The following is a 7,146-nucleotide window of genomic DNA, read 5'->3' as shown; positions in this document are numbered from 1 at the left end:
CCCTCTGTAACGCCCTCTGGTATGGTCCTTCAGTGTGGATTGAGGAATTCCATACAAGTGGGACAGACAGAGTCCACCCACTCTAGTAATGTTATATATGTATCATACATATAAGTGCGTTTGCAACAGATAGTATAACGAAAATTATATATTATTATATTATGCGTTGTAAAAATTTTCTTTATAATTTATTTGTTAATTTTATCCACAAAGTTTTAGCACTATATAACAAAATAGAACTCCGCTAGTCGGATGTGCCGCCTTATGAACGATATAGTTTAGGAGAAATCACTGCGAAAAATATACTGATATACGGGAATATACGGTCCCGTATTTTTGACATATACGGGCGTGTACGGGATGTATTTGTCGAATATACGGCCAAGTATACGAGTCCGTATAGGGAACACCGGGTATACGGGAAGTCCGTATATGCATCAGGCATATACGGAATTCTGTATTTGCACCATATACATTTACGTATATTTGTTCGTATGTTTGAAGTATACGGAGAATAAAATCCCGTATACGGACTTTATCAAGGTTTTTATCCCTAGTATACTATAAATTTACAAAGGATATACGGGACCGTATTTTCTACGTATACAGAGGATATACGGACTCGTATTTTCTACGTATACAAAGGATATACGGAACCGTATATTCCACATATACAGATGATATACGGAATCGTATTTTCCACATATACAGATGATATACGGAATCGTATTTTCTACATATACAGAAGATATACGGAATCGTATTTTCTACATATACAGGGGATATACGGAATCGTATTTTCAATATATACAGGGGATATACGGAATTGCATTTTTTAGTTGTACACAGGGTATACAGAACTGTATTTTCGAGATAAAAGAAGGTACAGATACTATCAAAAGCATGCATTTACATATAAGTGACACGTATACATGACCGAAATGCAGGCTTGTACAATAGAACATGTTTGATTACACATTGTGAATGGGAATTGTAGTCATATGCTTTAGAACTTTATCTTCAAAATTGGTGTATTTCAAATAGTAAAGTAAAAACCAAATCGAGTCACTCTTAAATATTTATTATTTCATAAACATATATTCAATATGTATACATATATATAACAAAATAAACATGTCTTCTCTATTATTTCGTTACAATAGTCATATATTGTTGTAAGCTTTATCCCAGAGGGACACATTAATGTAGCGTTGCAACGGAAAGGCGATATACCGGTATGTTGCGATACAGAGTCATGAAATACGTATCACAGTGCAGAACATCCGCACCGCGATATTTTCTTCAGAGATCGAATTATACATGTACATTTTTCGATATTTTCAAGCCGTAACCTTTATGAATTGCATGTTGTTTAAATCTAGGACAAACTATGCTAACTTGAAGTTCTTTTCGATTTATCTTAACAATGATTCATATGAGGCACTTATATTACACCCATAAAACATTTTAAAGATATTCATATCATTTGTTCGTGTTAACATTCACATATTATTTTAGGAAAATGAGTTCATAGCACAAATTGATAATTACAGAAAGTTTTAATAATAATCATTAAAATTAAAAATCTGTATTCTCAGAAATTCGTCATTCAAACACTGTTCTTAAAAGCACTTAAATATATCATCTATAGGAATGATACGTAGACCAGTGTGACGGTGTCTATTTCGTGACGTAGGAAATGTTTTCTCCAGATATTGCAATCTTCTTCGGCATGTGTGTATCTGAAAAAAAAAGAGTTTAAAATCCTGTTTAAATAATGTCATGAAATAGTTATCACAACTTTCAAAAAGACTATACACAAGCATTTTTTTTAAGCGTATACATATATACATTTTTTTTCTTACGCAAATTTAAAAATTATTTTATATTATTAGGATAAAGATGTCATTTATAAGCAGCCATTTACACAGGATTTAAATGAAATGATTAATCTATGACGGATGATAAGTTATATGTTTTTGTTATGAAACTTTTACGAATATATATATTTCACACTTGTAATATAAATTATAATGGTATCTTTGTTCTATGTAAAGAGTATTTTATTGATTAAAAATATACTTAAACAAAATAACATTGCATTGGGAAAAAGTGCTGACATAATCGTTTTGATCGTTTTACGATGTATATTAGCATCGTTAGTAAGAGTCAATTCGTTTGAAAAAAAAGGTTTAAAATGTACAGATATTTGCTACTCAGATGTAGATCCGTGTTTGCATAATGATATCCAGTTAAGTAAAAGGCAGAATACCCAGCTATACTTCTCATTTATATAAAAACGTAAATCTTAACAAATTTGGATTATTGTTTGTTTCAGTTTCAATTGTTTCAAAAACTATCTCATCACAACTTCACAGCAACGAATGAATACCTTCAATATACAATAGTGTAGATTAATATTTTTTATTGTTAAGACTGTCTAACTAGGTAAGTTGACAATAGAATCTCTTACAGTGTGCCATCACTAAAAATAAAGTGATAATTCTCACAAAAATTTTTAATCAAAATGTTCTCCCTTGCCTATAGCATTAATCTGATAGTATGAAGTCAAATTCAGATAATAAAATATACGTATCATATGTGACAATTGCATAAATAACATAGGAAATATTTAAGTTAATACATGCGAATGCGACAGTATTACGTGCGCACGTGAAACATTTACGTATCAACGCCATATGTTTCACGTGCGCACAAGTACTGTGCATTTAGTATAATAATTAAGTGACGAGGTGGTCAAGTCCACTATCCAGGTGTAAACCAGCTATCATATTGTGTTTATTATCTTCAAATAGGCTAGCTATATAAATTAAATTATCAACAAATTTACCAACTCTCAGCGTAATGCAGTGGGTAAGGTTGTGGTAAATATCAATGCAAGACAGCTATGCTCGGATTGCACCTTTTTCCCAAAAATATTGCTTTATAATTATCAATCAAGTAAGAAAGTTTTGTATCAATTATTGTTAAGATTATAAATGCTGTGCTATTTTCTATTAACTTCTCATTTTGTTTTAAATGTAGATATATTTATCCCTATTTAGCAAGTTGGTGCAAACTTATACGGAATGCATCGCCATGATACTGTACTTAGACTGTTTCAACTATAATAGTTAAGTTTGCACGAAATACTCCTGCACTGCAAAAGTACTATGACTACTACATACTACATACTATACAGGATAAAAATCACTATCATCCCTGCATGTATGTCCAAATTATTAAATATCCACTATTTAGCCAAAAATACCTTTTTCTATCCCAAACTTCATTTTTCAAGGGTAAAATTAAAAAAAAAAAAAATTTTTGGGGAAAAAAAACGCAAAAAAAATTTTGAGACAAACTTGTGAAGGCTTGAACTCGTTGGGAATTTAAAAATTTAATGTGTTTTTGACTTTCCCCGGGAATTGATTTTTTTTTAACTTTGTTCAAGAAATTTCAAATTTTTTGTTTTTTATTTTTTAAAATTATATTCCCTTTCGAAAACCCTTTTTTTTAACCTTTTAAAGGAAAAGGTTGTTTAATTTTATTTTGTTACATGCACAAAAAAGAAAATTTTAAAATTTTTAAATCTTTTCACATTTCAAAAAAGCGCCCGGTATTTTTAAATTGGGGCTTTACCCCCACTTTAGTAAAAAACAAATCCCCAATTTTCATTAAAGGGAAAATTAAAATTTTAAATTTAAAATTTTGATAAAGGGAAAATTAAAAAATTTTTTTTTTTTGTTTACAAAAGAAATTTTATGTTTAAGAAAAGAAAACTAATTTAATAAAATAAAGTCGCATGCACAGTGCATCTATATCAAACAATTGTGTGTGTTCAAGTTGTTTCTTATATTTTATATATTTGATTTTTGCATATTAAAAGCAAGGATGTTTGAGCATTTTCAAATGCGCTGCAAAATGTTTATATGCCTTAATTGACATCATTTTATGAAGTGTGACATCATTCCGCCAACAAGATATAAAAGAGAACCAATGTATTTATAACTAACCACATTTTCATGTCAAAATAAATGCGTGTAATTTGACTTTGCCTTGAGAAAGAATAAAACACATGATGTCAGTACGGATGGGAATATATGAGTCTGGGTAACTCTTCTTTACAGACAGTACGTCCGTGTAATTGTCTTATTTTATTCACAAAATACAACAATGCATATACGTGAACTTACATCTATATTACTTGCTACCATATTTTGCTTCATCTATAATTGCTGTAAAGAGGGCACAGCTGCATTTCTGAAAGATTTAAACACGCTGTACACTTTCCTGAAAAAGGATAATAAATATAACTTCAGCATAAACTGATAAAGAGCACATTGAAAATATTTCATAAGTGGTCACATATGCGAAAGTGTTAATACTGTAGGAACGTGTTCACTTTTATGTGCATGTGTAGTTATGTATGTTTGTGTGTTCGTGCGTGCGTGTGTTACCATATCGCTTTATGTAAAATATAAGTCAAAATATGGAATATCGAAAAATTTGTGATGTACAAAGGCTCTATACAGTTTTTCAAGCGTTTAAATTTATGTATAACAAAATAATATTAAATAACTGTTTCCTCAAACAGGCGCGTGTTTGTGACTGACCCATGCGATATCACCTTATGCGTAATGTTTATCTTAAAAACTAAACAAAGTGTTTTAATTATAATAAGAAAAAAATATTTAAATTTTAACTTGTCCAATAAAAAATCCAATGTAAATGTTGAAAACTCAGTTCATGTATATACAATTTAAAATCTGGGTTATCCTGAACAACGTAGATAAATAACCAAGAATATCGAATGAAAAAAAAAAGTTGTCCGTCCTGAATTGCGAGTAAACTCGATCTTGCTAATTATTATTTATGCTAAAACAATACAAACAAAACCGTTTTAAAACTTCTGGTTCGTTGCTATATTTTATATTCACGAGTTTTAAAATTCTTACACCGACACTAAGCTTCGTATCAATGTAAAAATAAGCATATCTTTTGACACCAAGGGTAAGTGAATTAACAGTTAACTGTTAAACGTAACACCTGTCGGCCATATAACATGCAATCATACAGATATTTATCTGTCATTCTTTGTATTAATGTAAATAAAAAATTCTGACAAATATTTTCATTTTTTTCATTCATCTAAATGTATAATGATTTAAATGAAAAAATAAATATTTGTTTGCTATTTTTATTTCAGATTTGTATTCATTTATATATAGTTAATATAAATAAGAAATATATAGAAACATGTGTACAGCAAACTTTAAAAAAGTGAATAAAAATGAAAAGAGCGGAGTCTTTAAAGTGACTTATATTTGCATCAAATGATGGGGATTTGTATAAAAATAAAAACTGCGAATATAAAACAAGTATTCTGCTCGTTGAATTATCAAGACTGAGAAAGACGATTTTATCTAAAATTTATAATTAAACATATTTTTTAGAAGTACTAAGCAATTTTCTTTTAAAATATGTTAATCTGTTAAATCTCATAATTTTTGTTATTATATTGAATAGATAAAAAAATTAACCTATTTTTCGGCTATCAATATAATAATAGTACAATATAATAAAGTACTATTAAAACAAATAGAATATGAGTGTGTCTTTTCGATATGATCTTCCAGCTTGCTTGATTGCACATTGACTCGCACCCCTGATTTTAAGTGATAATTGAGATCGCTCAAGATTATAAAGTCCAATCAGTTGACCAATCAAGCATACATAGGTCGTGTCACACACACTGATTAATCCATTTGTACTTCTTTTTACCATGTCCAGGGGCTGTAATACCTTGACATCTTCGATGTTTAAATGTCGTAATTTTTAACGTGTCTTTTTTTACCCAAAAGGGAAGTTATGATTAACGTATTTCAGAAATGCCCTTTTCATTTTGTTGTTTTTGCATTTTTCAAACAACAAGATACAGTTTAGAAATCAAAATCAAACTCGTAACCTCCCAGTCTAAATTTAGGGATATATCCCTGCTTTAATTATCTAATCCGGCGGCCATATTGGATAGCGAAACAGATTAAAAAGTGTTAAAGTTTTCTAAAAACAAATCAGTTTAACCCTGAAATAAGCTGTTGTTCACAAAATGCAACAATTCTATTGATCGCATATTGATATTACAACGATAAAAAATAACTTTTAACCTACCTTGTTTTGCAATATTCTGAATTTTATTAACCATCCATTTCCAATCGCGTTTTTTTCTTTTTTCATTTCGCCCGCGCTATTTCTGATTGGTTGATAGGATACACGTGATATAAAACCAACGCTTCAAACTCATTGGCTGTTGATATGCCTGGATACCGTTTGTGTAATTAAGCATTTAGCATTAATAATTCCACGGATTTATATTATTGTCCGTGATAACCAGCATACTAAGTCAAAATAATGCAATATTAAATAGGATATATCATGTATCCATAAACGATAATTTGCATACATGTATAACATAACCATTGATACTTTTACAGGCAAAACTTTGATTCTAATTTAACATTATTTAATCGGTTATTTATTTTTTTAATAATAATAATAATAATAGTAATAATAATAAATAAATAAATAAATAAATAAATAAATAAATAAATAAATAAATAAATAAATAAATAAATAAATAAATAAATAAATAAATTATAATAGTAAAATTTATCATATATTTTAGTTAGACAACTATAATTAAATAAATGTATGTGTGTTTTAAAAAATAATACATATGATGATGATAATGATGATGATGATGATGATGTTTATGATGATAATAATAATAATAATAATAATAATAATAATAATAATAATAATAATAATATTTATGATGATAATAAAAGACGTTTTAGAAGCGCTAAGAAATATTCATAAATTACACAAATTTTTGTTACAACAACAATAAGCGGGTAAAGCATGAAAATAAAAATAAAAAAAAAACTTCTCAAGAGCATGTACTTTTATATTTCTTTTCTTTCTTAGTCGAATTGTCAAAATTCTAAAATATTAAATTGCTTTAATAAAGGATTGATAATTAATAGTAAAATTTATCATATATTTTAGTTTGACAACTGTAATTAAATAAATGTATGTGTGTTGAAAGCTCAGTACTTATATTAAAAAATAACTTTTTATTCATTA

The 7,146-nt window shown here is 28.4% G+C and overlaps 1 long non-coding RNA gene across 1 annotated transcript; it reads right to left on the bottom strand.

Moving 5' to 3' along the window:
• Positions 1-504: 504 nt before the first annotated feature.
• On the bottom strand, positions 505-6,276 carry LOC132727558 (uncharacterized). Its single transcript, XR_009625369.1, has 3 exons — positions 6,172-6,276; positions 4,197-4,293; positions 505-1,742 (listed from the first exon to the last, which is right to left on the bottom strand). It is a non-coding gene; the product is annotated as an uncharacterized LOC132727558 (long non-coding RNA).
• Between the last annotated feature and the right edge of the window lie 870 nt (positions 6,277-7,146).

The sequence above is a fragment of the Ruditapes philippinarum genome, unplaced genomic scaffold (assembly GCF_026571515.1).
Source record: "Ruditapes philippinarum isolate M1 unplaced genomic scaffold, ASM2657151v2 ctg6922_1_1_1_1, whole genome shotgun sequence".
In the NCBI taxonomy this organism is placed as follows: domain Eukaryota; kingdom Metazoa; phylum Mollusca; class Bivalvia; order Venerida; family Veneridae; genus Ruditapes; species Ruditapes philippinarum.
This window is presented reverse-complemented; position numbering and strand designations above follow the sequence as displayed.